The sequence below is a fragment of the Electrona antarctica genome (assembly GCF_951216825.1).
Source record: "Electrona antarctica genome assembly, chromosome: 3".
Lineage (NCBI taxonomy): Eukaryota > Metazoa > Chordata > Actinopteri > Myctophiformes > Myctophidae > Electrona > Electrona antarctica.
The window spans coordinates 14,036,740-14,051,174 of NC_136808.1; the positions used below are offsets into that span (position 1 = coordinate 14,036,740).

Genomic DNA, 14,435 nt, shown 5'->3' on the forward strand with positions numbered 1-14,435 from the left:
TTGATGGAAGAGGACTTTTAAGTTAGTCACTGTGAAGTGTTTTGGTATTAAAAGTGCTTTCGTAAACCTTTCCGGAGCTTGCAATGCTTTTGTATGGTTGTGCATGAGCTTGATTATCTAGGGGAGACGCTATTTCCAGTAGGTCTGTGGCATCATCTGAAACAGTGCGTGTTTGAGGAATACCATGTCCCATTTGGAAAGAAAAATCACACCTGTGTGAAGTAAGTGGTGCAACTCCGTGTGGGAACGCATCCAGGGTGCCGGCCCGATTCTGGCGAGCCGCCCTGGTGTCCGAAACAGTTGAGAAATGACAGTTACCGTGTGGGGGTCCCTCTACTGTACCCTGTACTGTACTGTACTATACTGGCACACCCGAAAGCCAGCCAGCCACCCACCCACACACATAGTCACTTAAGGAAGTGGTTGCGCCACTTAAAAACATAAGCTGATCATTTTTACTATCTCAAAAACATTTACATCTATTCTGTTAATATGATTGCCAAGTCCTTTGTTCTATCCTCATAGTTTTTTTGGTTTGTTTTTTCTTTTTTGTTGTAAAAAAGATGGATTTCTCATTTTGAGATGCGACTTTTCATATCTATCGACTTTAAAATCGTTGGTGTATACACTGGTTCTCAACGAGGGGTGCGGGGACCATGCACCGGGGGTCCAAATGGATCCTTATAGGTCTCTAACCCCGAGAGTTTACAACCCATTTGGTTCCATTTGTAGTATTTTGTACACTGAGTTAAATGAACAGTGAATTGTACAGTACAGATTTTATTTGTTTTACAAATTTCTTCATGTACAAATTATCAGATGTGTTCCGCATGAGTCAAGGCACATGTGTAACAAGTTCATGGCTTTTGGCCAAACGAGGCATGAGTTATGCCTGTTCAAGTGCTTGTCATCACTTGCAGGCGCTGCGGCGCAGCTATATTTATTGTACACATTTTCGCTACAAATTGTGATTTCAGATGGGAACGGTGTGGCTCCGCCTCCAGTGTGATCTCACACTTTATTTGACCAGACGGTTATAGATCTATGACATCAATCATCTGACTCTGTTTCACAAGCAGTGGGTTTAGGGATTAGGAACCAATTTTGGGTCGCAGTGGGTTTAGGGATTAGGAACCAATTTTGGGTCGCGGACCAATTTGGGTCACGACGAGTATACCCCTTTTTTCGTTTTTAAAAGAAAAAAACAAAACGATTACAATTTTTTTTAAAGTCATTAATACATTAAAACATCCACAAACAAACAAAGAAAATAAAGTGAGCTTGTAGATCTGCTATTTTCACTAGTTTGGGTCTCGGGCAAATGTCTAATTTCTCTTTTGGGTCTTGAGCTTTAGGACATATCTAATGATGACTTGATTTGATAGAATTTTTGATTAAAAATAAATAAAAAGTAGCCAACACAAATTGATAAAGCGGTTAAAATGATTGTGATGCGTGGGGAGTGGGGATCCCCTGGGAAATGCTCTTTGTGTGGCCATGCCCCATGCATGCAGCAATGATTGATTACCATGCTCCAACCAGCACTGCAACAGAACAGATCCCTGGCAAAGGCCCCAGGAGGCCATAAGTGTGTGTTAGTTTTATAAATAATTGAACAAATGAAACAAGTATTAAGAGCTCGTTACTAAATAATTACGTTGGCATTATTGGAGCACAGCTCTTTCTTTTTCCTTTCCAGAAAAGTAACAGTTTTGTTTCTGGACATTATACAAGGTTTCCGCCAGACAGACAGAAAGACAGCAACGATGTGTTCTTTATTTGCGCACATGCACCGTCGGTGAATGGAAATCCTGCAGCCTCTCTCTGCCAGAGTCTGCCTATAATAACATCCTCCCATGCACGACCATGCAGGCGTGTTTAAATAAAGCAAGAGACACTGTGAGGTTGATTGATGTGCGCCATGTAACCATAGACTGGCTAATCCCGGTGAATGACAAACGGTTAAGCCAATTGCTAGAAAGGTAATTTATATTCCCATAATATCTTTATTTTTGGAAACTATATTAAAACATAACCTCGTTGGTGACAAGGAGAGGAGCGACCTATACCAGGCGTGATTCGCGTGAATCTAAAGTGTGGGGATAATAAACCGTCAATTAGCCTCGTGACATTTTAAGTGGAACTGCGAAAGCATAGTCAACACACACACACACACACACACACACACCAGCGAACATTGGAGGTGCTGCTATGTCGTGACCGGACCGAAGCACACGATTCCCTGGCTAGTGTCACTCTCAGCATCACGTTTTGGATGGCGCGTTCGTTTGGTTAAAAAGACCTGGCCGCGTTTGCACCGCCGACTGACGGACGCAGATATTGTCCCCGTTTCAGAACCCTCACCTGGACAGCTCCCTTCAGAAGAGATTCCCCGCTGCGCGACGCTGCGTGCATGGGGGAAACCCACCAGAGAGAGAGAGAGAGAGAGACACACACAGGACGAAAATACATTGCAATCAGCTGGTCAAATTAACGTGCCGGGGACACTTCTTTTGGAGGTAATATGATTTGGCTAAAGGACGATGCCTGCTGCATTGGAGCTCCTCCAGTCCTGCTCCTCTTTCGCTTTTTGCAGCGGGTTTCAAACAGCGGGGGAGCTTCATGTGGTCCGATGCACAAGTGCTGAGGATAGCTGCCTACAACCTGCCTGCACACATCGCCAAACACTTTCCCCCACACGAGCTCGGGAAGCATCATCACCATAGCCTCCACACACCGCCAGACTCTCTCCACAAGCCGAGGACGGAGAGACCTTATCTCCGCCAACGGGCAAGCGGGAGCCACGCTCACGGAGTCAACGATGTAAATCTCACACAGGTAAGGCTACAGTGGGTCGGTCTTTTAAATCAGTGGACCAAATCAGTGGATCTCAAACTTTTACATTTTCAAGGACCCACAACTCAGACAGCTGGACCAATTAAGGGTCAATTTTTTAATCCCAATCAAAGAAACCGGAGGGTTCCCGGACGGACCCCACGTCCACTGGTCATATAGTCATTCTATTTCTAGCTGGCTGTGTCCCTGGTTACCGACTATACGAGGGCACCCCCGGCTGTGTTACGCGCACAGCCACTTGCACTTGTCTACAATGTGGGGTGCAATAGCAGCGCGAGGGCATTAAGCTGTCTCTGCACGTTGCACGCTGTGGCACAGCGGCTGTGCAAGAGCTGTTCTCGTATTTACAAGTTGCTGTGTGTGTGTGTGTGTGTGTGTGTGTGTGTGTGTGTGTGTGTGTGTGTGTGTGTTTGCGTGCGTGTGCAAAACCCCGCGTGCATGAGATTGGGAAGGACGGACGGACGGACGGACGTGCGTTTTAGTTTGAGACATCCTATAGCCTATTTACCACCGCACTGGGCTACCTAATTAAAAGTTGTCTCATGGCTTTGGGGGGTTGGTATAGGCCTACTGCATTGGATCTCAACAATATTCAGGTCAATGAGGAGTAGGCTATAGGACCCCCCAAATTTAACATGTATAGCTGCTGCCGGGCTACTATGCTACGCTATTTGGCGTGGAATCGACAATGCCTGTAAATATATATTTTCAGCTTGTGCCAACAATGACCCCATACAAGATTAAAATGTTTCGAGATGTTTTGAAAATTGAACACCATCAGAAGTCATCGGGGTGATTGATTGCGATTGGTGATATAAATGCTGCCCTAGTGCCCTTCCTTGCGCCTCTCACTTCACATGAGTGTTTTTATAGGCTCAGATCTAACAAGATTGTAGTTCCAAATATAGCAAGCCATAATAGTGAAGAGCCGAAGATTGAAATCAGCACAGCAAAATAAATGGTTTTGTACGATTGTTTTAATGATTTAATCCCTTCCACTGCTGTTTTTTTTTTTACCACTTTATTACTATTTATTATTTTATTACTAATTTTGTGCTTTATTACCACTCATATAATCCAATGGTTCTCAAGGTGGGGACCCTGAAAGGCTCCCAGGGGGTCTACAGAGAGTTAAAATCAGTTTAACCACTCCGACCGTACTTGGGCCATGAACACATTTTCAAAGAATTTAGAAATTCTGTACAATTTTGAGTAATTTTGGAAAAAAACAAAAACAAATCTTCTCTTCCCTCGCACAAGATGGTATATGGCTATACTGTATACATATTATATATTCATGAAAACACCACTTTGTCATGCATACATGAGTGTCACACCAAAAACCAAAAATAGGCAATCTACAAGCTCAATGTCACATGAAAATGTTTGAGAACCACTGACTCATAGGTCGCCAGGTTGGGGCGTTTGAGCGTGATCATTGCTTTTATATAGAAACTGCTTGCAAGTCCATGTGTTCAGGATCTTCACAGTGTGTTGTGTTCCAGACATGGAGTCAGTTTGTTCTAAAATAAGACCTGCTGTATTTATTAAACTCATGACGCAAGAGATGTGCTCTATTTTGGTTTTTATTATCTGCTCGCCAGAAGCAGCTGATCTATGTTCAGACCCTGCAACTAGTCGCACTTTACTCATTGGCTGCTAGGATATGGAATATGGGATCTGGACACATGCAGCGCAGCGGTCAGGTGTCAAGGCGGGTGTTTGATTCTCACAGTCAGATGTTGGCAGGCCTGAAGGTGTGAGTGCTTTACTTAAAGATGGAGTGCCGTGGTTTTTTTCCACCCTAAAACATGGTCATCAGGTCTTATTGTTATATAAGGAGGTATAATCTTTTCAAAAAAGTGTACAGTATTTGTTAAAATGTTGTTTTTATGTGGGCACGCCCACCAGTTCATTAAGTATGCCTGGTTTGCCTGATGGGTGGTGATCCACCTGAACTGAAGCTGCACCCACAGCTGTAGTTGTATGATAAAAGGGGAGGGGTTAGGGGAGGGGCTGATAGTGTGATGTCACTATATTACTGTTTATTTCATTGGCCCGTTTGACTGTCAAGGGTTCAGCCTCCAGGAAGAAACCCTAAATACAAAGTTAATACACCATTGCACATAAAAACGACTCCAGGGTGTCTAATGAAGTATTGCCACCTCATACATGAAAAACTGGAAAAATACAAAAATTGTGGCACTCCCTCTTTAAAGTAGGACTGCAATGTTGAAGTTTCAGTCTGAAACGAAGCCTGTATATTCTGAACCAATCAGAGGGGCCCATCCCTTTGGGCTATGGGACGTTAGCTTCTCAATCATTGCACCATGTGTAGCGGTACTAGTTTGTTTACAAGTGAGAGAGAGAGAGACAGCCAGCCCAGCATGTTTTCTAATGGCTTATCTAACCGATAATGTTTTCACATATACTGTACATATATAATGTTTGTCTGTTTGGAGGAACGGAAGTTTTTGGTCACAGGAAGTAATTATAATTGTCTTCTTATGGACTTTTGAAATACACAAAAATGGAAATTTTCCCATCGTTTTGGCATCTATTGTATCACTATGGTATATGCCCTAGCCCCTTTCAGGACCCTTGGTTACCTTTTTTGTATTTGGGATCTCCGGTACCGACGTCCCAAATACAGAAAAGGTCCCGAAAGGGGCTATGCCCATATGATGAGCACGGATATGCTCTAAAAGTGTAAAAAATATATTTTTAATTTCACTATGTCTTCAACACCAACCTGCAGTGACGACGTGCTCTCAATCAATATTATAATTATTTAGAGCGAAAATAAGCCACTCTGCATCTCAGTCACCAAACTGCGTTTAATTTGGCGTGACATTGCAGTGGGGAGGTGCATTTATGGGAAATTACCCACATTTACTTACAGCTAAACTCATTGAGCCTAAAATCTTTATCCCACAGTTTTGTAACCCATTTTTTCTCTCAGTGTCAATTATCTAATCATGGGCTCTACTCTCTGCCAACCTGGGGAGAGCAGCAGACTGACCTTATGCTTCTTTCAATGCATGAGGAGTCCAAGCCTCTTCTTTTCACCTGATAGTGGGGAGTTACCCCGGTTGGACGTAGCACGTTTATTTATTTGTTTATTTGAAAAGGATCCCCATTTGCTGATGCCATGGCAGTCAGCTAGTCTTCCTGGGGTCCACACACAACGTGGAAGGAACACGTTATTCCAACAAGTTCCTTTCCTTATATCAGGTGCCCCAACTGGCCAGGGGGAGGCAGTATAGAGACCAGGATTACTGCATGTTTTCTGTGAGGGTATACCTACCCTAGGGCAGGGGTTCCCCTTTCTATTGTCACGGACCGGCTGACAGTTAATAAAATGTTCTCGGACCGGCACGGGGGGGATTTGCATCGCGCGTCATCGTACCAAAACACGTTCTCGGATGACAGTTGACTGGTCCTTAATAGGCTACCCGCTGCTATATTATTATATCACAACATATTACATAATGTTAGCCTATATCATTGACCTAAATGGCGTTATATCAACAATGATAGTAGCCTATGATTAAAAAAGAAAAAGATAAATTACGCATTAGCCTACTTTACCTGGGTAACATCAATTTCTGATACTTGACATGAAATGATAATCCTGTACCGTCACCGTGTAGCGTTTTGTTTCATTAGCGTGATCGTGATAAAATAGGCTGCAGCTGTTGTTCCGCGGCTGAGCACACATATGAACGGGTGAAGATACAAAGGAGGAGAAGAGTCAACTTTTCCCTGCTGATTTTACAAACAGTTTCCCGACCTTGTGAAGGGAGGGAAACAGTTTCTAGGAATTACATTTTGGACAGGCAAGATGTGTCGTCCTCCGTCCCCCCCGCACAATCTTATTATTGCACAGTAAGCACAAAAGGTTTTCAAAGAGATATACCTGCCAGACGAGTATGATACAAAGGCTGCCTGAAAGGCATGCATTTGCATTCCAATGGGTGATTGAGGGCCGGGCTCTATGTGCAACGGCCCATCCACGGCCAATCCGCTGCTTGTGTTTGTCCTCTCTTTTTTCTCAGTCATGTTTTCAAATGGATTTGAAAATACGACGGGAAAACTTGGGATTCCCTTCTCGCATACCAGTGGTTGGGAACCTCTGCCCTAGGGGACACACATGCAAACTCTACACAGAAGGGCCCTTTCGCCAACCCCACCTCGGGTATGGGCACTGATGACGCAGAGGAGAGAACACGCCCACAGCGTCCCCAGCGGGAATCGAACCCAGGACCTTCTAGCTGTGAGGTGACAGCACTACCGACTGTGCCACCGTGCCCCCCTTTACAGTGTAGTTTGGGGTCCCAGAGGTGAAAAGTCGTATCAAATGAGGGTCTGTGGCCCTAATGCATATCAAACTAAGCCGAGCCAAGCACTCTTATGTCTGGAGAAACACGACAAAACAACACCTGATTGAGGCTCTGATTTAGGCTATTTACGATCTTATTATCATATGGAAAGACCCCTGGTGGTCCCCTGACCCACTTCAAATCCCCTCTGTTGTTTGTGTTCCTTACAGGTTCATCATGAGAGCATCATAGTGTGTATCGGGTGAAGAGGACGCATAGAGTGGAAACGGCACCATCACCTTGCAACATGGCCAATGCTGAGTAAGTACTATACACTATACCCCAGTCCTTCTCAACCCCATATGCATTAGGCCACAGACCCCCATTTGATATACTGTACGTTTGTGTATGCATGTATGTATGCATGCACACAGAGCTGCAACTAATTGCACTAATTTAAGAGAAAGGGAGAGAGGCAGCAACAGCCTGCAGGTGATTAAAGATCACCAGGGGTCCAAATGGACCTATATACAGGTCTGTACCTCTGAGAGTGTACAAATGGAGCCACGTTAGCTGCTGCTTTGTCGCTGCTGCTTTGTAGCTGCTGCTTTGTAACAGCTAGCTACAAACACCAGATGTATCTTTGTATCTTCATGTCGTGTGGCTTCCATTGAAGATGAATGGTATTTTTGTACTAGCTGCCAGTGTGAACATAGCATGGGTCCCATGGTCCCAACTCTTAGAGTTAATGTGATTTTACAGTGTAGTTTGGGGTCCCACCGTCCCAGAGGTGAAAAGTTGTATCAAATGAGGGTCTGTGGCCCTCATTTGAAATTCAAAAGTTTGAGAATCTCTGAATTGGGCTTTATTTTGCCTTTCCTCAAATGATTCTCGCCCCCCCCATGCATTCTCTTCATCTCTGTGGAGCTCCATTGCTTCAGTTTGACCTTTGTTCTGAGAACATTGCTATGGGTCAGACGTCTCTGACCCCTCACCTCTCCCCTGAATGCTAAACACAGTCACACACAGATGCAGAACCCGCACACACACACACACACACACACACACACACACACACACACACACACACACACACACACACACACACACACACACACACACACACACACACACACACACACACACACACACACACACACACACACACACACACACTAACGGTTTCCACTGAATAGAGTATTTGTATTTAGGGTGCCAGGTAGACTCTGTCTACCAGAGAAAAAATATTCCTCCTTTTTGTATTATGAGCTCTTCCTCTGTTCAGTTGCAATTATTTTAGTAAATGAAAATATATTCAACCAGAACCAGCAGATCAGTTTACCACAACCCTTTTGCTGTTGGATTAACGTCCACTTCACAGGCTAGGATCAGATGGTCTGACTTAATTCCTCCCTCACAATTCTCACTCTCGCACACCAGGTGCAATCACAGGGGCATTTAAAGTCAACCGGGGTGACAGAGGGGTGATTGACAGATGGCTCGGGGACCATTTCAGGCCGTCACAAACACACAACAAACGCACGCACGCACGCACGCACACACGCACGCACGCACGCACACACACACACACACACACACACACACACACATACACACACACCGGCAGCATCTGTGTTTCTGCGATGCACACAAATCACTACATCATCTGGCTGAGGCACAGTTTATCCATCAGCACCTCTACACCAGCTTTCCATTTTTAAACTCCAAGCCTTTGTTGATAGATTGGCTTGAGAGAGAGAGAGAGAGAGAGAGAGAGAGAGAGAGAGAGAGAGAGAGAGAGGGGGGGGGGGGGGGGGGGGGAGAGGGGGGGGAGAGAGAGGGAGAAGGGGAGAGAGCGAGAGCATTTCTGTAGCATCTTCGTGTCGTGTGAATGTGTAGGTCACATTTCTTTGTTAATGTAAGGTTTTGCTACAGTAGTACAACTTCCGAATCATTGCTCCATTTTAACTTTAATGAGAGTAGAATGGCAATGCCACACATTGGGCCTGATGCCTGATGGCCTCTATTGTTGAACTTGTTATTGTTTATTTTTTCATAAATTAGTTAGTCGTCATAATAATAATAATAATAATAATAATGGACCCTTAATGGTCTCTGAGAGTGTACAAATGGAGAGAGTATTTTATAACATAGATTGGGGTCCCATAGATACAAAGAAAACAGGTCTATAGGACAAATAGCCCAAGTAAGTACTAAGTAGCCATTGTGAAATCAACATTGGAATGTTCTAAATGAAAATACTTCTCTCCGCATGACTGTGTACAGCAAACACAATCTTTAAAATATTTGTTGATTTAATCAACTCATCGATTAGCCTATTCTGTATTTACGTCCGACGTAATTTTGTAGTCCTACGTTACGTCCGGGTCCAAGTGGCACCAGCTCCCGTCCGCATCTCATTGTAAATAGAATATCTAAACGCGCGAATCTTTTCACAATGACGTTATTTTTCAGAAAGGAAGCCATTGAGGGTTAAAATGCGTCTTAATGCTTCCAACTCGAGTAGAATTATTAATGTTCTGTAAGTGTCCATGACAAAGAAAATATATGATGTGGAGACAATAAAGACTATTATTATCATTATCATTATTATTATTGAAGGTGGTAACAGTCCATTTGCTCAGTACAATATTTCGGGGGCATATTTAGAATGTGTGCAGGGTATGTGGTATGTTGAATGTAGTTTGCATTAATGAGGATTTAGTTGACACAAAAGCGACACAAAGAACGTCTTTAGTGGAGACCAGCTCTAAACCCTGGTGTAATCCATATACAGAAGGCCACTAATAACTACAACATTTCACAGATTGCTGCATTTTATGACTAAATACTGTAAAATTCCATCGTCAGTTTGTGTACAGTAGTGACATAAACCATTAACCACACTCGTCAGGTCCAATAGTACACACTAAAATCCTCAATGCTAATTTAGGAATGGACTCAAATGAACGACTAATGCATGTAGGCCTAACAGATACAGTATTTTATACAGGATATGTCAGGGTGTATATTATGTATTATGCGTACTGTTTGTACAGTATTTGGGTCCATAATGGTGTCCTTCAAACTCTGTAATATAAACTGTATAAGACTAGACTGCATGAAGTGTATGTTGGTTTTTTTTGTTGCTTTATTTATTACCATGGAGTAAACTCAAATGATTTCACACATTTATTCCTGACACCCTTTTGAGCCCAAAGTCACTTCACAGTTTTTCCTTTCCTTAGGCTTTAACAAATGAGCAGTCCCATCATTAGTACATCATCCATACATCACCATAATGTGCTAATGAGTTTCAAAACTCCTACACAGCCGCTGCTGACAGCCTCCAATACATCATCCTACAGAATACCTTCCCATTTACCGCTAGCATTAATTCATCCATCGATCGCGTACTGCCAGGGTTTTATCGCGCGTAACACTTACGAGAGCCAAATATCCTTAAATCCTTAATATCCTATGAAATCATTCCGTGTGTGTTGACATCCCTGGTGCTTGTTCTCTCGGTCGGTGGTGGAAAAAGTGGACTGCGAGTATCACAGCGCCTGCTACAGGCCGTTGAAAACGCTTGTCTGGGCCAAATCTACCCCTCCAATGTCACTTCTGAGATACAGCCGTCTGAAAACAGAGCAGGCAATGTAAGTGGATGCGCGCGCATCTTCATTGTGTATTTTTGTCTCAGACTATCGTTAGCGGTAGCAAGATCAGCTAGCCATCGAAACCGATCAAACAGCGATTAAACTATTAGAACACGAGAAAGCTGTGTTTGGCGGAGCAGTTAGAAAGAGTATAGGTTCTCGTGTTCCATGTGTTCGGCGGCAGGAGGGTTAATAAAGAAACACATGCATGGTCAGTTAACAGTATAGTAGATGTGTGACCTCTCTGTTTATGTTTATGTTGTACACCTTCTGCAGTGTCAATATGGTGCTCAATAAACACAGCATTTAAAAGAAACAGACATGTTTGAGTTGAGAGTGAGTAATATATAGATCTATAATGTTTCAGGACTAAATTAAAGATCCACTCAAAGTCCTCCCCAAAACGTTTGTTTTGTGTAGTTAGATAGGTTTGGTTTGGTTTGGTTAAAAATAACTTGGTTAATTCCGATCTGTGGGATATTGTAAGTGGGCCCTCAAATAACAAATTTCAATTTACAATTTAGGCATTTAGCAGACGCTCTTATTCTTAATCCAGAGCGATTTACAGTAAGCAGGAACAAAATACATGGTGGTAATCCAATACATAAAAATAGTCATCATGAATCATACGTAGCCTATGCTAAGAAGCTAAAAGTGGATTATCTATATAATGCACTGATGAACTATGCACATTTACTATATAGTGCTATGTCTACATAAAATGCTATCTAAATTACATAAATTGAGCCTTTGCGCACGCCTGTAAATTCGTTGGGGCAATGGCAAGTGCTACGGCAAGTGCTACGGGCTAAGAGGGAGTCTGAAGAGGCGGGTTTTCAGACTACGGCGGGAGATTGGGAGTGAGTCTGCAGTTCTGATTGCAATGGGAAGTGCATTCCATAGTTTTGGAGCCAGAAGGGAGAAGAGTTTAGGACGTGTGGAGCGTTGTCCCGTTTTTTTTTAGTGAAGGTCGATTTGCCTGTCTACTTCCTGATTGGTTAGTCATTGCGACCAGGTTTTTTTTCTACCAATGACAAAGCTTCTAGGAACATCTTTGAATGCAGATTGCGGCCCCTAGATGTGTCACAGAGACTACATTTTTTGGGAGCGTTCTACCCATTGCTGGCCCACTGAATACCAAAGAAAAAAAAAGTCATTAAAATGTTGACATATTATTGCTTATAGAAGCTTTAAATTAAGGACTACAGTTTCAATACTTGGAGGGGAGGTTTATAGTCCAGTGGCCTGCATAGGAAAAAATAATGACAGCAGTCAGCCTCATGGTGGTGCTATAACAGCCCTACTTTACATTTCTGCCTATACTGTAACTCTTGAACCATACAGCTATAGGTCGTAGAATTTGTAGAATCTGTATAGTTTTACCCTTAGAGTATATATGAATAGAGACATCACCGGATTTCTCCTCCCATCCACTTGCATTAAGTTGCTCAAAAGCGCATGAGGCGATTTCACTCCTTCTTCCGGGTAGGAACAGAGTGCATTCTGGGATGGATTTGCCCCAATAACATGAACGCGCTGGCCGTTGACTATCATTGCACGCGTTCACGTATGAAACAGCGGCGTTCACGTATGAAACAGCGTTCACGTGTCATCATGAACGTGCACAATGATAGTCATCGGACCAGCGCGTTCATGTGTTTGGGCCAGCGCTGCAATACCAAATTCGGCCACTATGTCCATTTCGCCTCAGGGTTTCCTCCGGGTGCCGTCTCTATTCATATATACTCTAAGGTTTTACCGCCATTTAGAATTTTCTTCAAAACACACTTTTTGCTCCTCCTCCTACAGATCTCTCACCAAAATCGGTAGACATGATCTCTGGACCCATGCGATGAAAACGTATCATACAGTATTTTGATAGTCCATACCGTTCGGACGTAATCGGCCATTTCATTTCGCCTATAATGACATGGCCAAAATAGGGACACCATGGGTTAATATTAACACAAAAACAGGACTTTGCAGACACCACAAACACAAATCTTTGATGCTGTGCTGTCACTACAAACTTGCAGTAACAGCATTCGCAGAACGTTCAAGCTCATCAATAGTCAATCTCACCAGCACATCACTGCTGTCACTCACTGCTGTGCTATTGAGCCTGAATCCCCCAAAGAGTCTGGAGAAATTAAAAGAGCCTTTTATTGGACATCCACCGCATGTGAAGGCTCTATTGGCCTTAACCCATTTTGACCTGAGATCAGATTCTAAAAATGTCTTCTACATCCTGACAGTTTTCTGAAAAAGCTATGTTTCTATGTCAGTCGTTCTTCGATTAAAAAAAAATAGCAGACCTACAAGCTTGTAGCGCGCCACTCGGTGGCGCGCTATGAGCTTGTAGATCTGATATTTTTCAATAGCTAAAGCATAACATTCTGGGTTCCCGCCCCAGAATGGGTTGAATATCACACTCGTGTGAAGTGAGGAGTGCCCAGATTTCTGGGGGAATGTTGATGTTCTCATGTCCGTGAAAAATGAAGTATACAAAGATGTATTTATATCAGCCAGATTACGTCTTACTATATTCACTGCCAAACAAACATTAGTCCATAGACTTGGCTGGCAAAAAATAACATCATAAGTGCCCTGATAAACAAACATTTAAGTCCATAGACGTGGCAGGCGATTTATAATTAGGCTCTAAACAAACTTGGCTGGCCTATGATTACATTTGGAAAGCCATGCATTGGAGGGGCTGGTCCCCTCAAAACAGGCTTTTACAGTCAGTTGTGTTAAAACATGCATTCACAAATAGCAGATATACAAGCTCACCGATCTGCTTTGTCCCTAAACATAAAACAGTGATTAATTGTTTTGTAATAATAATAATCTAAATCTACATAGTAATTAGTTACTAAAAATCACACCTGTGTGAAGTGAGGGGTGCTTTTATCATCATATACATCATCATACATCATCTCATTCTGGCCAATCACAATTTTTGTCCTCACCTTCGTCATCAATATTTGTGTTTACAAAAAACCCTCAAAATTGTCCATTCATTGTCAATGGCATTTATTGTTTTGTTTGTGTTAGGACAAAACTTGGGTTACATACACCAAAAGCTGGACATAAAAAAGATATTGTAGTGGAGTAAAAAAGTACATTTGCCTCTGAGGTGTAGCGGGGTAGAAGTTTAATGTATCAGAAAATGGAAAAGTGGTGAATGATAAAGTAAAAGTACATGACAAAATTGTACCTAACCACTTCAACCCTGGCATCCTTATTGTGGGGAAGACTTTTGCAGAAAATAGCGAATCGACAAGCTCACCACCTGTCGCACCATATCACACAACAGAAAATAATACTAGTGTAGAGCCCTTAGGCACTCCTGTCAACCGTATAGGGTTTAACGCATTTTGGGCGGTAACCCCTTTTGGTGTTTTAAACATTATGTTATAATTTAGCTATTGAAAAATAGCAGATCTACAAGCTCATAGCGCGCCACCGAGTGGTGCGCTACGAGCTTGTAGGTCTGCTATTTTTTTTAAATCGTGAAAATATTTATTTCAGAAAACTGGAGGATTTAGAATATTTCTTTTAAATTTCGAGGTCAGGCCTAAATGGCTTAAGTGGT

At 42.8% G+C, this 14,435-nt stretch overlaps 1 pseudogene across 1 annotated transcript in view; it reads left to right on the forward strand.

Annotated features, from left to right (window-relative positions):
• The first annotated feature begins 2,622 nt into the window (after window positions 1-2,622).
• Window positions 2,623-14,435, forward strand: part of LOC306919655 (transmembrane protein 266-like) — an 87,948-nt pseudogene continuing 76,135 nt past the window's right edge. The window contains exons 1-2 of the transcript in view: window positions 2,623-2,838; window positions 4,461-4,615. The product of the transcript in view is annotated as a transmembrane protein 266-like (transcript). The remainder of the gene's footprint in view (window positions 2,839-4,460; window positions 4,616-14,435) is intronic.